At 34.8% G+C, this 20,081-nt stretch overlaps 1 pseudogene; it reads right to left on the bottom strand.

The window, feature by feature from the left end:
* Positions 1-13,705: 13,705 nt before the first annotated feature.
* LOC105485098 (small ribosomal subunit protein uS2-like) lies at positions 13,706-14,666 on the bottom strand (annotated as a pseudogene).
* Positions 14,667-20,081: the final 5,415 nt, after the last annotated feature.

Here is a 20,081-nt window from a genome sequence, read left to right on the forward strand (position 1 = left end):
ATAGTATTCCATGGTGTACATATACCAAATTTTCTTTATTTGGTCTGTCATTGATGGAAATTTGGGTTGTTTCCATGTCTTTGCTGTTGTAAACAGTGCTGCAATAAACATACACATGCATGTATATTTATAATAGAAACATTTATATTCCTTTGGGTATATACCAGTAATGTGACTGCTAGATCAAATGGTATTTCTGGTTCTAGATCTTTGAGGAATCACCACACCATTTTTTACAATGGTTGAACTAATTTACATTCCCATCAACAGTGTAAAAGCATTCATATTTCCCTGCATCCTCGCCAGCATCTGTTGTTTCTTGGCTTTTTAATAACTGCCATTCTGAAGGCATGAGATGGTATCTCATTGTGGTTTTGATTTGCATTTTTCTAATGATCAGTGATGTTGAGCTTTTTCTCATACCTTTGTTGGCTGCATGAATGTCTTCTTTTGAGAAATGTCTGTTTATGTCCTTTGCCCACTTTTCAATGTGTTTGTTTGTTTTTTTCTTGTAAATTTGTTTAAGTTCCTTGTTGACTCTGGATATTAGACCTTTCTAAGATGAATAGATTGCAAAAATTTTCTTTCATTCTGTAGATTCTCTGTTTACTCAGATGCTAGTTTTTACCAGAGGTACAAAGAAGAGCTGGTACCATTTTTACTGAAACTATTTCAAATAATTGAAAAGGAGGGAATCTTCTCTAACTCATTTTATGAGGTCACCATTATCCTAATACCACAACCTGGCAGAGATACAAAAAAGAAAATTTCAGACCAATATTCTTGATGAACATTATTGCAAAAATCTTCAATAAAATACTCTGAAACCAAATCCAGCAGCACATCAAAAAGCTTATCCATCACGATGAAGGCATTTTCATCCCTGGGATACAAAGCTGGTTCAACATACACAAATCAATAAATGCAATTAATCACATAAACAGAACTAAAGAAAAAAACACATTATTATATCAATAGATGCAGAAAAGGCCTTTGATAAAATTCAACATCCTTTTCTGTCAAAAATTATCAATAAACTAGGTACTGAAGAAACATACTTTAAAATAACAAGACCCATCTATGACAGACCCACAGCCAATATTATTGTGAATGGGCAAAAGTTGGAAGCATTCCCCTTAAAAACCAGCACAAGACAAGAATGCTCTCTCTCACCATTCCTATTTAATACATTATTGGAAGTTCTGGCCAGGGCAATCAGGCAAGAGAAAGAAAGAAAGTGTATTCAAATAGGAAGAGAGGAAGTCAAATTATCTTTGTTTGCAGATGACATAATCCTATATCTAGAAAACCCCATTGTCTCAGCTCCAAAGCTTCTTAAGCTGATAAGTAACTTCAGGAAAGTCTCAGGATACAAAGTCAGTGTTCAAAAATCGCTAGAATTCCTGTACACCCAAAACAGGCAAACAGAGAGCAAAATCACGGATGAACTTCCATTCACAATTGCTACTAACAGAATAAAATATTCAGGAATACAGCTAACAAGGGAAGAGAAGGACCTCTTCAAGGAGAACTAGAAATCACCGTCCAGGAAATCAGAGAGGACACAAACAAGTAGAAAAATCTTCCAAGCTCTTGAATAAGAAGAATCCATATCATGAAAATGCCCTAAGTGCCCGAAGTAATTTATGGATTCAATGCGGTTCCCATTAAACTACCATTAACATTCTACACAGAATTAGAAGAAGCTGTTTTTAAATTCATTTGGAACCAAAACAGAGCCCAAAGAGCCAAGACAATCCTTGCATTTTTAGTCCAGATTGAGTGAATAGCCTCACATTCTGATGCACCAGTAATTTACCTGTGTGGAACAGTGGGAACTACAAAGATAAGCACAGAAGGAAGTGTTCTTCCCAAACAATTTCCTCAAGTTCGGACCCTTCATTCTCAGAGCCTTCCAGATAGCTAACTCCTTAAAGTTACCCCTCTGATTTAAATATCTGCTCATTTAGTACATGTATCTGCCTTTAGAAATGTGTGATGTTTAAAACGTAGCAAGAGAGAAAGCAGGCAAAAGCATGCTAGTAGGAACACAACCAGATATGTTCAACTATTGCCATTTATGTTGCTATATTAATGAAACACCACATTAAAATCAATAACAATAAAAAAACTCAGTTGAGTGAAAGAAAAATTTTACCTAAACGGAGAAAAGCTAGCATACAGTATACCCCAATATACCCCAATACACATTTCTTTTTCTGTTTTTGAGATGGAGTCTCCCTCTGTCACCCAGGCCGGAGTGCAGTGACACGATCTCAGTTCACTGCAACCTCCACCTCCCAGGTTCAACAATTCTCCTGCCTTGGCCTCCCAAGTAGCTGGGACTACAGGTGCACATCACCACATCCGCCTAATTTTTGTATTTTTAGTCCATGTTGACCAGGCTGGTCTTGAACTCCTGACCTCAGGAGACCCACCCGCTTTGGCCTTCCAAAGTGTTGGGATTACAGGCATGAGCCACTGTGCCTGGCCACACATTTCTTGAATAAATCAATCTTGATGCTAAATGCAATGGTTTAGTGATTAGAAAAAGTGAGTTAGAAAAAATGAGTATTAGTTCAGTTCTCTCATTTGCCAGCAGGGATACCCTAGATATCCTCTCAAAATCTCAATTTTTTCATCCATAAACTAATATGAATAACTATGCATGGTGAGTGCATAGAAAATAAAATAGAGTAATTTAAGTCAAAATATTTTGAGAAAATAGGAAATGAGATTATGATATAAGATACTAATGTTATTTAGACCTACTTTTAAATGCTGTACTAACAATTTTGAGTGCCAGTTTCCTTATATGTGATATATATTTATTTTATTTCCACTTTAATATTGCTGTATTAAATGCTGGTGAGGTTTTCCAAGTTCTCTGGCTATTATCAACAGTTATATTTTATTAATGAAATATAATTATGCAAAATAGAAGCTTGCAGAGTTTCAAAAGAAAATAGATAAATACAATGTTATAAATTCATCTAAAAATATGTTAAGGGGCTTACTTTGACCACACTATACCGCATGGTTGGCTAGCATTCATGTTACATCTTTCTTTTGCTAATAAGAAAAATAAATAAAGTTATAAGAGAAAAATTGTCTCTTTGTGAAAGATAATTTTGCATGTATGCAGTTATACAACTTGCAAAGCACTTTCATAGTCACTATTACATCGATCTCCCAAATCACCTTCTATATTGGAAGAAAACATACAACTCTAAGTATCTTGTTACTGTTACCTCTCCTTTGTGGATGAGAACAATGTTGCCGAGATTTACAAAGGTAATAATAAGAGGTAGAGCTTGGTCTAGGACCCAGGCCTCTTGTTGTCTTGACTTAACGCTTTTTCTCCTATACCACAACACTGCTTCAATCGTACAGCTTGAACTAATAGCCAGTATTACATCAAAATGAGGACTGTGTTTCTTTGCCAATATCTCAGCTGCACTATGTTCTAGAATTTGGGGATTTAGCAATACTTCATGAAGAAAGCTGACCACCAAGCACAGAAAAATGTATTTATGGGGTTTTATATAATGCGGGTTTCAAATATGGGAGAACATTTCTTTTAGGATTTATTTTAATAGTTTAAACAGACATCTAAAGTAATTTTCAAAAAGTGATTTTTAAAACAGGCTATACTGTTTTTATTCTATTCAACATTAGCCCTATAAATATGATATTAAATGCATGTTTTTAGCTGGTATTAGAGGATTCTTATAATGAGTTACACAAAGATGATTAGCTATTTCCTGGTGACTCGTTTGTTTATGTGGCTTCTTTCCTCCTTAAATCAAGTCAGGTTTTAACAACAGTCTCCTCGAGCATGGCTTTTGCTTTTAAGAGATAATAATAAATCTTAATGAATTATCCCTTATCCCTGAGTACTACAGATCCTTATATTACAAACATGGGAAACCTGTAATTCTCTCTAAAAGCCTGCTTCTTCTAATCATTTTTTAAGCTTTCGCAGTAGACTGCTGTAAAGAGGTTCTATTCTACAAGGGGTTCCTGACTTTAGCCTAATATCCTGGGAAAGCTTACCATAATTGAAATAAAATTATACACAGAGAAAATAAGTAAGCGAGGTACAATTTGTAGGAGAGTGGATATACTGGATTTTGTTAATTCTCTAAGTTTCAAAAGCAAATACTTTTATTGGCCTAACAGAGTTCAGCTCAATTGTATATAAAATTCTCATCTGAAGTGATAGATACAATACTAGGTAAGAAGTGCTATGTTATTTAAACTGTCATTTTACAACTTTCAAGGTAATATATACTATATATGTATATTTAATTGTCAGTTAGGGATTTGTATCCATTTTCTAAAACTACTGTAGAAAATTGCCACACATTGGGTGGCTAAAAACAACTGAAATTTATTGTCCCACAGTTCTGAGCTCTGTGAGCTAGAAATTCAAAATCAGGTTATTGGCAGGGCCACGCTTCCACTGAGGGCTGTAAGTAGGAGATTTCTTTCTTTCTTTCTTTCTTTTTTTTTTTTTTTTGCTTCCTCTAGTTTCTGGTAGTCCTGGGCATTCCATGCCTTCTGGCTTCTGACAGCAAAACTCTAATCTCTGCCCCTGTGGTCAGGTATTCTCCCCTTGTGTCTGTGTCTCTTCTCCTCTTTTTATAAGAACAGCAGTTGTACGGGATTATGGTCCCACTCTACTCCAGTATGACCTCATTTTAATGAACTACGTCTGCAGGGACCTTAGTCCCAAATAACGTCACATTCTGAAGAATTAAGATGTCAACATACCTTTTTCTTGCGGGGTCGGGCGCAGTGTATGGGGACACAATTCGCCATGTAGCAGGGCTTCAAGCACATGGTCCAAAATTAAACTATCTATTAATAATAACTCTTCCACCCTTGTGCCTCATTTGTCGAATTCCCATCACATCACCAAATGTAATTACTGTTTCTTATATAGAAATCAGTGATTTATTCAATTTTTTAGAAATTATATTCTAATTTCTTTGTTATATATATATACACACATATATATGTATGTATATCTGAGTTTAATTATGTATAAGCAAGAAAATGCAAATGTATCTCCTTACATTCTTTCTTTCAAACAATGGGCAACACACAGTAACTTTGCTTTTTACTTATATTTTTACTTGAAACCATTTTTGGAGACTTTTGCAAATCAACAATGGCAGAAATAGCTAATGCTTATATAGTGTTTACTACATATGAAATGAGCTAATATATCTAAGGTTGATGAAAATCCTAAACAGTAAGTTCTAGTATTTATCTGCATTTTGTATATGATGAAAATGAACCTTAGGAACTTACCCAGGATTACAGGAACCCAGGAACCCAGGAACCAGGAAGACTTGTTCTAACATCAATGGCCTAAAACATTGCATTAAACTGTCTCTCTAAATGGCCTAAAACATTGCATTAAACTGTCTCTCTAAAGAAGGCGCTTGTTCTTTCTTAAAACAGGATTGTACTCCAATATATAAATGTAGCATGACTTATTCATCTTTTGATCAATTCACATTGAGATTTTTTTATCATCATTTTAACAAATACTTTTGCAATAAATAACATTATGTAACATTTCATTTTACACATACACAGGACCATTTATGGGTTTAATTCATGAAGTGGAATTTGGGGGACAAAAAAACTCTAGGTATTTGAAATTTTGACAGATATTGTCAAATTTCATTCCAATTTGTATTCCTACCAGTAACAAATGAAAGTGATTATTTATATAAAGCTTCGCCAATAAGTTTATTACCAAGACTTTCAATTATAGCCAATCTGATAGTTTAAAAAGAGAAATTTCAAGTAGTTTTAGCTAATATTTCTTTTATTACAAGTGAGGATAGTTACCTTCTCCATTTGCAGGTACTCTTTGTATATTAAGAAGATTCGTTTTTTCCTGATGATAAAAGTAACATTTTTGTTCTGTGTCATTTTTTTGTACTTTACTCACAGTGTTTTCATTTGTTGTAGTTGCTTTGTATTTTGATCTTAGCCTTACAAGTTTTGCTTGTATTTCATGAAATCAAATTTATTAATCATTTCTATTATATTTTTTACTCTTTTAACTGATAAATGATAGTTGCGTATATTTCCGGGGACCAATATAATGTTTTCCTCTATGTATATGTTGTAAGAAGATTAAATCAAGCGAATTAACATATCCATCATCCTACCAACTTATTTTTTGGTGACAAGAATGTTTTAAAAATCTATTCATTTAGCAACTTTGAAATATACTATATATTATCATTAACTGTAGTCACCATGTAGTGCAATAGGTCACTAAAACTTATTCTTGCGGTCTAATTGAAATTCATTTTTTAAAGGTTCCTGATATCAATGAATAGATTAAAATACAGGTAAACACTTGTTTACAGTCTTTGTTTAACAAACCTTGCATTTAACTCTAGGTGACATCAACACCTAGGAAATGGATGTATGAAGATGTGACTTTGAGATTACAGTTAGTCCAAAAATGTAACTAAATGTGGAACGTGTCCTTGTGGAGGCAGGCGGAAGAAAGGCCTCTTTCACTTGATGGATTTATGCAAGTTATCTATTATTTACAACTAGTTATCCAGTAAAGCTATGTTCACATTTAAATTACTGCTTCATTTGAAATGTATGCTGACATACGATTTAAGGTACAAACCCAACTTCTGTTGTTTGCCAAATGGTTACTCAAGTTTTTCTAACACTGTATATAAAACAGGTTTATGTTCTTGCACTGACTTGAAGTGACACCTGTATAATACTAAATTCTTATATGCAGTGAGGTCCATTCCTGGATGTCAAATTCTCTTCATTGTTTGACTATTCATGTATTAGTAACAAACATTCCATTTTAAAGTTTAATTGTATCTTTTATTTAATGTTTAATTGACTAATAATAATTACATACATCATATATTTATGGCATACAATATGATATTTTGCTATATGTTTACATTCTTGAATAATTAAGTCAAACTATATTTAAATAGCCATCATTTTACATACTTATTTTCTGTGGTGAAAACATTTAAAATCTACTATTTCAGCAATTTTAAAACATGCAATAATTATTGAGTGCAGTAGATCGCTAAATCCTTCTAACTAACTGAAATTTTGCACCCTTTGATTAACATCTTCCCTTCCTCCATCTACCCCATTCCCCTAGCCCTTGGTAACAAGCATTTTACTCTGTTTCTGTAAGTTTGACTTTTTTTAAGATTCCACATGTAAGTGTGAGCATGCAGTATTTGTTTTGTGTGTGTGTGTGTGTGCCTGCCTTATTTCATTTAGCATAATGCCCTACACATTTATGCATGTTACTGCAAATAACAGAATTTTAGTTTTTAAGACTGAATAGTGTTATATTATGTATATATACCACATTTTCTTTATCCATTAATCCATTGACCCACATTTAGGTTGTTTCCATATCTTGGCTATTTTAAATAATTCTGCAATGAACATCAGAGTGCGGATATCTTTTGTACATATTGATTTAAATTCCTCTGGATAGACACAGGTTGAGTATTCTTTATCTAAACTGCTTGGGAACAGAAGTGTTTGTAGTTTTAATTTTTTTTCCATTTTTAGCATATTCACATATACATAATGAGACATGTAGGGAATGGGACTCAAATTGAAATACAAATATGTTTGCTTCATATACTCTTTATACACATAGGCTGAAGGTAATTTTATATAATATTTTAATGATTTTATGCATGAAGCAAACGTTTGTATACATTGAATCATCAGAAAGAAAATATGTCGCTATCTAAGCCACCCACGTGGAAAATCTGTGGTTGTTTGTCATCACCATCATTCTGCACTCTAAATTTGTATGCTACTGATAAGCAATCATTTTCTCACATTTATTCACACATAAATACTTAATGGTAAAAATTATGACATGCTGTTAATACAGTGAAAAATAATATGCTCAGAGTGACAAAATAGCACAGTAGCATCATCATAATACTTGTATTAACTGTTAAACAACAAATCACAGCAGCATTTTAGTTTCCACCCATGATGCTGTGTTTTGATTAAAAGGTTATAGTACATTGTGTGTGTGTATTTTTGTTTTTGGGTTTTTTTTTTTTTTTTTTTTTTGATGAGAAGAAACATCAGAAGCAGTTGAAGGACCAGGAAATGGGTCCTTGAGGGATGAGGAGGCATTCTGCTGGATGGCTTTTAAAACTTTTCCTCCAGATTCATTTGTCTCATTAACAACAGTTTTTGTCTTAGAAGTCTCTCTGATTTTATAAACAGACATAATTTCTTATTCTATTATGAATGTGCACATTCTAGTCCTCAATAAGACTAGTACACATTTTCACCATGTTATCTAGAGGCCCTTCTTTTTGCAGTGTTAACAATATCATCTTCATTTTGATTATTATCAAAATCACTTTGATTAAGAGCCATTTTGGCTATTTCACCATCAGTCAACGAATGAACTACTGGAACCTCATTAGTGATATTAAAAATTTCTTTGATGGTCACTTCTTCCATATTACTGATGGACTCTGAGGGTATATTTTTTGCATATGTAAGGAGGTCAGACATTGTTTTGTTCTCACTTTTCATACGTAATTATTCAGTCACTTCCTTGTTTACCATCATCACTGAAAATAGTTGCAGGCCAGAGGTTGTGCCACGCATGCACAACTGTATCTTTAGTCACTGTGTTCCAAGGGTTAGCAAAAACATATAGGACAACCTTCATGCTAAACTCCTTCTGGAAACCTCCCACACCCATGCCTCTGTTCACTGCTGTGAGCATACTATTCAAAAAGTGTCTTATATTTACTCTTCATTGACGCAAGGATACCCTGGTAACATGGCTGAAGTAAGAAGTCACATTTAGGGAAAGGTATATTGCACAAACAGTATTTTTGATGATAATTTTAGCTGGAGGATGAGCAAAACAATTATAAAGGAATAACAAAATCTTGCAGTCATTTTCCACTCAGCTTCCCTGTAGTGAGCATGAGCTGCTGGTATAAAATTGTTTGAGAAAAATCAGAAAACATGTCCCTGGTGACACATGCCCTTTTGTTAACATAATAATGGATGACTACTAAATTCACTCCTTAAAACCAGTGAGAATGCAAGCTTTTGCCTATCACAGCAAGTTTAGTCTCATGCATGCCTGCTGCATTAGCAAATCCTAACAGAGTTATTCTGTGCTTTGCATCCTTAATTCCTGTCTCTTCGCCTGTAGTCTGTGACTTTCTGGCGCAATAATTCCAAAACGTGATATTTTATCATCATTGTAGACTTGTTCTGACATCAGATTTTCATCAGCAATGACCTTGGTAAACTTGTCATTGAATTTCCCTGCTGCTTTATGACAGCAGATGCTTTATCACCACAAATTTCTTTTTTTTAAAATTTTTATTATTATTATTATACTTTAAGTTCTAGGGTACATGTGCACAACGTGCAGGTTTGTTACATATGTATACATGTCCCATGTTGGTGTGCTGCACCCATTAACTCGTCATTTACATTAGGTATTTCTCCTAATGCTATCCTTCCCCAATGCCCCCTCTGCACGACAGGCCCCAGTGTGTGATGTTCCCCGTCCTGTGTCCAAGTGTTCTCACTGTTCAATTCCCACCTATGAGTGAGAACATGCGGTTTTCTGTCCTTGCGATAGTTTGCTCGGAACGATGGTTTCTAGCTTCATCCACGTCACTACAAAGGACATGAACTCATCCTTTTTTATGGCTGCATAGTGTTCCGTGGTGTATATGTGCCACATTTTCTTAATCCAGTCTATCATTGATGGACATTTGGGTTGGTTCCAAGTCTTTGCTATTGTGAATAGTGCCACAATAAACATACGTGTGCATGAGTCTTTATAGTAGCATGATTTATAATCCTTTGGGTATTTGACAAAAATCACAGCCATACTGAATGGATATTGAATTTCTGAATTAGAGATGTTCAAAATGTATATCCGGAAGTGGGATTTCTGGATTCTATGGTAATTCTATTTTTAGTTTTCTGAGGAAACTTCCAATTCTTTTTTCTATAGTGGGTCTCATTTATTACAGTTTTATATTTTTCAAATCCTCATATAATTATTCCCTTTTTAGTACTCTTTCAGGATGTCTTATATATACTTGTTTATTTTTCTCTACAGGCATGACAATCAGTTTTTCTAACTTCCCATAAAACACTGTTAGTGTTTTTATTGGGTTTGTATTAAATTTACAGACTAGTTTATGGAGGATTAATACCATTTTGTTTTTGATCATTTATATGTAGGATAGTATATATTGCTTTTCTTCTTTTTTGTCCTTCTTGAGTGCTTTTACAGTTTTCTCTTTATATAAAACTTGCCTATTAGTGTTAACACATCTTACATATTTAGTCTGTTTATTTATTTATTTATTTATTTATTTTTTGAGGCGGAGTCTTCACTTTGTCGCCCAGGCTGGAGTGCAGTGGCACCATCTCGGCTCACTGCAAGCTCCGCCTCCCGGGTTCACGCCATTCTCCTGCCTCAGCTTCCCGAGTAGCTGGGAGTACAGGCGCCCGCCACCGCGCCCGGCTAATTTTTTGTATTTTAGTAGAGACGGGGTTTCACCGTGTTAGCCAGGATGGTCTCGATCTCCTGACCTCGTGATCCGCCCGCCTCAGCCTCCCAAAGTGCAGGGATTACAGGCGTGAGCCACCGCGCCCGGCCTAGTCTGTTTAATTGCTATTGTTAAGGTGTGACTTCTTCCATCACACTCTCTATTCCATTTCAATAATAACCATATTGGTGGTTATGCAGTCATATCAAAGTTATTAATTTCTGTGTATTATTTTGCACCTCACTGATTCACTGCTTTTAATTACTTTTTCATTTGATCTACTTGGATTTTCTATAAATACAATCTTATCACTTGCAAATAGGGATAGTTTCACATCCCTCTCTGCAATTTATATCTAATTTCTTTCAGAGGTCTAATTGCTTTAGCTAGTATTTCTAAGTTAGCATCAAATAATAAGAATAATTGTGAACATTCTCATCTACTTTTTTATTTTAACGTGAATGGATCTATTATTTACTTATTAAGCATAATGCTGCTTTTGGGGTGAGAATTTTATTAGCATAAGAAAATATCCATGCATTCTTATTTTATGAACTATTTTTACAAATCAAGAAATTGTTGAATTTTGCAATATGCTTTTCGGCATCTATAGAGTCAATCAAAAATTTTTCTTAGGTCTGCTATGATAATGAGTTAAATTATCAGGTATCCTATTACCATACTGTCTTTGTATTCCTGAAACAAATCGTAGTCAATATGGATTTGCTTTTTTAATGTGCTGTTGAATTACTAATATTTTAGGTTGAGTTTTACATCTATTTTTCTAAATGAGATTGGTTTAAAGTTTTATTTTTTGTGCTGTTGTTTGAAATTTTCTATGAGTCTTAAGTAGCTTCATGAAAAATAAATAGGTTTAGGCTCTATTTATTTCCATGCTCTGAAGCATTTTTTTTCCAGAGATTTTTTTATTACTATAGGGAATGTCCTTACATGTCTATACTCTATTATTATTATTATTTTTATTATACTTTAAGTTCTAGGGTACATGTGCACAATGTGCAGGTTTGTTACATAGGCATACATGTGCCACATTGGTTTGCTGCACCCATCAACTCGTCATTTACATCAGGTATTTCTCCTAATGCTATTCCTCTCCCATCTCTGAAGTAAACTGTTTTTTGTTTGTTTGTTTTTTAAAGTTAGATGGAATCTTCCAGATAAACCTTTACCTGAGTCTTTTTGTTTCTGTTTATGGGAGGTGGGGTGATCTTTTGGATAATTTTCTCAAATTATTCTGTGCAAATTAGTCTGCTGAGATATTCCATGTATTTTATGGTCATTTTTGGTAAAGCACATTTTTCTAGAAAATTATCTATTTGATCCAATTTTTCACATTTCTTACCATAGAGGTGAAAATATTAGTTTCTTATAGTTTCAATTTTATCAGTTTATTTATTTCCCAATTTTCATTTCTTTATCTCACATATTTGTGGTTTTTGCTAATTAAGTTATTTAAAGAGTTGATTATGTAATGAGAGGGCAGGACAGGATGGTAGAGTAGAACTCTCCAGGGATTATCCTCCAACAAAGACATCAATTTGAACAACTATCCACACACAAAAAACCACCACAAGAACTCAGGAACTTAGGTGAAAGATTATAGTACCTCATTTCAGTATAATAATAATAAAAGATGCATTAAACAGGGTATGAAGGACAATTTTACATTACCCATGTAATTTCCTACCTAATTTAATAAAAAATTAAGAAAAAAATGTATTTAAACTGTACTTGAGACCAAATGGACCTAATAGACATGTACAGAATATTCTATGCCACAACTACTGAATACAGTTTTTTCTCAAATCCACATGAAACATTCTTTCGGTTAGATTATATAAGGCTATAAAACAAATATGAACAAATCTAAGATTTAAATCATATCAAATATCTTCTAACCACAGTTCTATGAAACTAGAAATCAATAATAGAAGAAATCTTGAACATTTTACAAATACTTGAAAATTAATCATGCTGTTGAACAAGCAAGTGGTCAACAGAAATAATTAAAACAGAAATTAAAATGTTTGAGACAAATGGAAATAGAAACAAAACATACCGAAGCCTATAGAATATAGCAAAAGAAGTTTAAAGAGACTACTTTATACCAATAAGCATTTACATCAAAAAATAAATAATGGTTTCAAATAAAAAACTCAATATTACACTTCAGTTAACTAAAAATACAAGAGCAAAGAGAAACCCAAATTAGAAGAATGAAAGAAATTATAAAGATTGGCTCAGAAATAAACAAAATAAAGAGTAAAAAGTCAACAAAACAGAGAGGTGGATTTTTTAAAAGGTAAACACAATTGACAAACTTTTAGCTAGACTAGCTAAAATTAAAAAAAGGAACCAAATAAAGCCAGAGATGAAAAAGCTGATATTACAACTGTTACCACAGAAATATTAAGAATCATTAGAGACAATTTTGAACAAAGATATACCAAGAAAACGGAAAGCCTAGAAGAAACAGATAAGTTCTTGGAAACAAACAACCTACCAAATTTGAATAATGAAGAAATAGAAAACCCTAACAAGATTGAATCAGTGATAAAATGTTTTCCATAAAAGAAAAACCCAGTACCTAATGGCATCACTGCTGATTTTTCCTATATATTTAAATAAAAATTATTATTCATTCTTTTCAAACTATTTCAAAAAAAATTGTACAGAATGGAATTCACCCAAGCTCATTCTATGGGGCCAGCTGGACAGGATGGAATTCTTCCAAACTCATTTTATGGGGCCAGCATTAGCCTAATACCAAAACCAGACAAGGACAAAGCATTAAAAGAAAACGGGAGTGTAGGGTAATATCTCTGATGAACATAGATGCAAAAATCCTCAAAAAGCACTAGCAAACCAAATTCAACATTACACTAAAAAGGTTATTCATGATAATCAAGTGACATTCATCCCAGGGTTGCAAGGATGGTACAATGTATACAAATGAATAAATATAATAAACCACATTAAAAGAATGAAAGACAAAAGTATGTGACCACTTCAATAAATGCAGAAGTGTTTGGAAAAAAAAAAAAAAAAAAAAGACATCCTTTTTTTTTTTAAAACTGATGTTTATTTTCAATCAACCATTTTTCCATGTTGCTTAAGAGCCCATGCAAGAACAGCTTAAGACCATTCAGTGGTTGCTCCTACCCATTCAGTGGCCTGAGCAGTGGGAGCTGCAGACCAGTCTTCCGTGGCAGGCTGAGCACTCCAGTCTTCAGTAGGGAACTGCTGAATAGGCACAGAGGGCACCTGCACACCTTCAGACCAGTCTGCAACCTCAGGCTGAGTAGCAGTGAACTCAGGAGTTGGAGCAGTCCATTCACCCTGAAATTCCTCCTTGGTCACTGCCTTTTCAGCAGCAGCCTGCTCTTCTTTTTCAATCTCTTCAGGATCTCTGTGGAAGTAGAGATCAGGCATGACCTCCCACGGGTGTTCACGGGAAATGGTGCAACGCATGCGCAGAACTTCCCGAGCCAGCATCCACCACATCAAACCCACTGAGAGAGCTCCCTTGTTGTTGCATGGGATGGCAATGTCCACATAGCGCAGAGGAGAATCTGTGTTACACAGAGCAATGGTAGGTAGGTTAACATAAGATACCTCTGTGAGAGGCTGGTGGTCAGCCCTGGGGTCAGTAAACACAAGAAGCCGTGGCTCCTGGAAGGCTGCCAGGATCTGGTTAGTGAAGGTTTCAGGAGTGAAGCGGCCAGCAATTGGAGTGGCTCCAGTGGCAGCAGGGCGCTCTGGCCAGTATTCCTGGAAGATATAACACTGACATCAGCAGGGTTTTCAATGGCAACAATGGCACGAGCCGCCAGCAGAAGCTTCTCCCAGGTCCTCTTCAGATTTATGATGTAGATGCCATCACTTTTCCTTTTACAGATGTACTGTTCCATCTGGAAGTCAAGATTGGTGCCACCTAAGTGGGTTCCTGCTGCAAGGAACTTAAGGACATCCTCCTTCTTCATTTGCAGGACATCAAGGGCTCCGAACATTGTGAAAATTTCCCTTTAAGTTACAACGGGAATCCAGAACAATGCCGTGTGGACCCCTCTGTAGGTAGCGCGGAAAGGGAGACATCCTTTTATAATAAAAATTCTCAACAAATTTAGTATAGAAAGAATGTGTTTCAGCACAATAAAAGCTATGTATGGCAAAACCACAGATAACATACTAAATGGAAAAATGTTGACGGTTATTCCTGTAATATCTGAAATAACAGAAGAATGTTCACTTTCACCACTTTTACTCAAATTAGTACTGTAAGTCTTAGGCAGATCAATTAAGAAAGAGAAGTAAATAAAAAGGCATCCAAATTGGAAAAAAAGAAAGTCAAATTTTTTCTGTTTACAGAAACATGATGTATTTTTAAAAAATAAAAACTTCATAGAAACACTGTTAGAATTTAAAAAATGCATTGAAGTTTCAAGATGCAAAATCAACATTAAAAATCATAATATTTCTATATTCAAGCAGCAAACTATCTGAAGAACAGCAATCCAATGTACAATAACTAAATAAAATAAAATTAGGAATAAATTTAATCAAAAGGGGGAGATTTATGCAATTAGTGCTATAAAATATTCATGAAATAAATTATAAGGACACAAATAAATGGAAACACATCCTGTGTTCATGGATGTGAATAATTAACATTGCTAAAACATCAATATTACCAAAGTAATCCATAGACTCAATGGAATCTGTCAAAATGCTTATGATATTCTTCACAGAAACAGAAAAAACAAACTTAAATTTTATATTAAACCATAAAGACCCTGAATTGCCAAAGAAATACTGAACAAAAAAGAGCAAAGCTGGAGACATCACACTACCTGACTTCAAAATATATTGCAAAGCTATTGTAAACAACACAGCATGGTAGTGGCATATAAATATGCATCTTGCCTAATGAAACAAATTAAAGAATAGCGAAATCAATCCATAGACTTATAGTCAACTGATTTTAAACAAAGGATCCAAGAACACACATTGGTGAAAGGATAGTTTCTTCAATAACTGGTGTTGGGAAAAATGGATATCAACTTGCAGAAAAATGAAACTAGCCTTGTATCTCTCACCATATAAAAAACGATCTAAAAATGGATCAAATGCTTATATGTAAGACCCCATATGATAAAATTACTAGAAGACCACATGGACAAAATAGTTTAGGACATTGGAATAAACACAAGGTTTTTTGGATAAGACTTCAAAAGCACAGAAAACAAAAGCAAAAATAGACAGATAGGATTATATCAAACTAAAATGCTTCTCCACAGCAAAGAAACCAATAATACAACAATCAACAGGGTAAAGAGACACACTATATAATGGAATAAATATTTGAAAACTGTAATAGTTAATAGCCCATTCTCACACCGCTATAAAGAAATATCTGAGATTTGGTAATTTACAAAGGAAAGAGGTTTAATTGACTCATGGTTCCACAGGCTATTTAGCAAGCATGAATGGGGAGACCTCAGGAAACTTTCAATCATGGCAGTAGGCAAAGGGGAAGCAAGCATGTCTTACATGGTCCAAGCAGGAGGAAGACAGTGAAACAGGAGATGCTACACACTTTTAAACAACCAGATCTCGTGAGAACTCACTCAGTATCATGAGAACAGCAAGTTGAAAATCTGATCCCATGATCCAATCACCTTCCACCACGCCCCTCCTTCAATAATGGGGATTACAATTTGATATGAGATTTGGGTGGGGACAAGAATCAAAACAACATCAAAAACTATGCACCTGACATGAAGTTAATTACTACAATATATTAGGAACTCAAGCAAATCAATAGCAAAAATAAAATAAGCTGATTTTTAAATGTGCAAAATACCTGACTAGAAATTTCTCAAAAGAAAGCATACAAGTGGCTAAGAGGTATATGAAAAAATGTTCAATATCACTAATTGTCAGAGAAATTACAATCAAAACAACAATAGAATATCAGCTTACTCCCATTAGAATACCTATTGAGAAGAAGATAAAACATCAAAAATGCTGGCAAGGATGTGAAGGAGAACACATACACTGTTGGTGGGGGTATACATAAGTACAGCCATAATTGGAAACTGTATGGAGGTTCCTCAAAGAATAAAAAATGGAACTAACATATGATCCAGAAATTATACTATTTGATGTATATCAAAAGGAAATACAATTCATATGTCAAAGAGATATCTGTGCTCTCGTCTTTATTATGGCATTATTTCCAGTAGTCAGGAAATGTAATCAACCGAGATGTTCAATAAAGATAAATGGATACAGAAAATACGGAGAGGCTAAGCAAGATGGCAGAACAGAAGGCTCCAGCAATAATCCCCAACAGAAGGATACCAATTTAACAACTATCTACACAGAAAAAAGCAAATCATTAGAAGAACCAAAAATTAGGTGAGCCCTCATAGTACCTGGTTTTATTCTCGTATTGCTGACAGAGGTACTGAAGAGAGAAAAAACAATACTGAATTGCCAACAACGCCCCTCCCCCACACCCCAGATGCGATGACCTGGTGCAGAGAGTGTCTCTGGGCATTGAGGGAGGGAGAATACAGCAGCAGTTAGGCACTGAACTCAGTGCTGTCCTGGTAAAGCAGAAAGAAAAAGAGGACCAAGCTCAGCTGACACCAGCCCACAGAGGTAGCATTTCAACCAGCCCTAGCCAGAGGAGAATCTTCTATCCCAGCAGGCCACACTTGAGTGTCTGCAAACCTCACCACTGAGGACTTCAGTGATCTGTGTCTATAAATGAACTTAAAAGTGAGTGTAGGCCATAAAAACTGTAACACTTAGGTGAGTCCTAGTGCTGAACTAGGCCCAGAGACGGTGAATTGGGTGGAGTGGGGGGGAAACCTACTCAGACACCAGCTGGGACAGCCAACAGAGTGCTTACATCACCTCTTCCGTAACCTACACAACTCCCAGACCCAAAGAAGATCCCTTCCTTCTGCTTGAGGAGAGAAACAAGTGGGGAGGACTTTGTCTTGCATCCAGGATACCAGTTTGGCAACAGCGTGATAGGGCACCAGTTAGAGTTGCGTCTGGCACTTAAACTTTCTCACCTGCTCTCCTGTCACCTTGTGAAAAAGGTGCCTGCTTCTCCTTCTGTCATGATTGTAAGTTTCCCAGGCCTTGCCAGCCATGCAGAACAGTGAGTCAATTAAACCTCCTTTGTTTATAAATTACCCAGTCTCAGGTAGTATTTTCATAGCAGTGTGAAAACGCACTAATACAAATACTTAACTGAGAACCTAGTTTAGGTCTGTTGGTGTATAGTGAGAAAACATAAAACTACTAAAGGGATAAAATAAAAATTAGATCTTTTTCCTGGATGTATAGCTCTATGTTTTATCATTTGGATTACCCTTTGGCAATCTCACTTTACCTTAGTATGTTAGGCATTCCTAACAAGGGCATTATGTATAGCTGCTTACAAAAGATATAATAACTTAAGCATAGATATGCACGATTTAAATTGTAACTAAATTAATTGTGAAACACATGAGAGAGAATCTAAATATTGCTATTCCTGGATTAAACAGGCAATGCATATCTTTTATAAACTTAACCATGTTATTTGATCTATATCTTAGAAGCTGTAAAATATATTAATACTTCTACCTTCACAATAATGCATTATTTCGCATAGTCATATGACACTAGATGAGTGCCAACTGTGAACACAATACAAAAAATGACAAAATCTCTCACCTGGCTTTCTAGAAAATTCATAATCACCCTCTATTTTCCTTCTCGAGCTTTCCACCAGGTTCTTTTTATTGCTCCAGTAAAGCTGAAAGTTTTATAGAATTTTAGTTTTCAGTACCCAGATCCTTTACCTTCTTAGTGGAATTTACACCTAAGTACTTAATTCTTTTGTTGCTACTATAAATCATATTGTTTGCTTAATTTTCTTTTCAGATTATTTGTTACTAATACATAGAAGTGCCACTAATTTTTAATGCTGATTTTGTATCCTGCACCTATACTCAATTTATTTATCATTTCTAACAGTTTTTTGGTAGAGTCTTTAGGAGTGTTGACTGCTTCTCCGATGCCCCATTCCTTTGACCTCCAGCTCACCCAACACAGCTTACAAAAACATTATAAGAGGGAGCAGCATAGTCCATTGCAGTTAATGGCATGCACTTTGGAACCACTGTCTAGTTTTGTGATTTGGGGCAAGTCATATAGCCCCCAATGTGCTTCACTTTCCCCACCTTGTTGAGTTATCAGGATAATTAAATCAAATTAATAACTCATTTGTAAAGCACTTAGAACAATTTCAAGCACATAACAGGTATTATGCAGAAAGTTTTAAAATCAACAAATAAGTCTTTCCAGGCTTAGCATAGACATGACCACCTCTAACACTCTTTGCATAATCTTGCTCTCATAAAACCAGGTTACATGCTCCTCCCCTTTAAATTCCTCCTCCGTGTGCTCTGGCTTCTCATTGTATTCATCACACGATAATATAGTTGTCAATTGTTCTTAGGCTTTTGTTCTTGAGCTGATAAATGCAAGTTTCCTTATGGCAGGAATTTTATCTTTTTTCCATCTCTCAGATCCCCAGTGCCTAGAATAGTACCAAGTGCAGACACATGTAACTAAAAACAATTGTTGAATGAATTCTCTAAATTATTCATCTGCTAAGATTCTGACTCCTTTTATATGCCCATCTGTTATAGTACTTCACATTATAAATACTCAGTAATAATAACATTCATAGTAATTAGAATAATCAATATATACCTGTCATGAACTATCTTAGTCTGTTTTGTGCTGATACAATACCTGAGACTGGGTAATTTATAAATAAAAACATATTTTTCTTACAGTTTTGGAGGCTAGGAATTTCAAAATCAAGTCATCAGCATCTGATGAAGGCCTTCTTGCTGTATCCTCACATGGTGGAAGTGAAAATTTCTCCATTTGTTGATGACATAATCTTACTTAAGAAAACCCTAGGCTGGGAGCGGTGGCTCACACCTGTAATCCCAGCACTTTGGGAGGCCGAGGCAGGCAGATCACGAGGTCAGGAGATCGAGACCATCCTGGCGAACATGGTGAAACTCTGTCTCTACTAAAAAAAAAAAAAAAAATTACAAAAAAAAAAAGAAAACCCTAAAGACTCTACCAAAAACCTGTTAGAAATGATAAATAAACTGAGTATAGGTGCAGGACAGAAAATCAACGTTAAAAATTAGTGGCACTTCTCTGTATTAGTAACAAATACTCTGAAAAGAAAATTAAGCAAACAATATGATTTATAGTAGCAACAAAAAAATTAAATATTTACGTGTAAATTCCACTAAGGAGGTAAAGAATCTGGGTACTGAAAACTGTAAAACACTGATAAAAGAAATTTAAAAGACACAAATAAATGGAAAGATTTCCCATGTTCATTTTTACTATGAAAATGTCCAT

The sequence above is a fragment of the Macaca nemestrina genome, chromosome X (assembly GCF_043159975.1).
Source record: "Macaca nemestrina isolate mMacNem1 chromosome X, mMacNem.hap1, whole genome shotgun sequence".
Classification (NCBI taxonomy): Eukaryota; Metazoa; Chordata; class Mammalia; order Primates; family Cercopithecidae; genus Macaca; species Macaca nemestrina.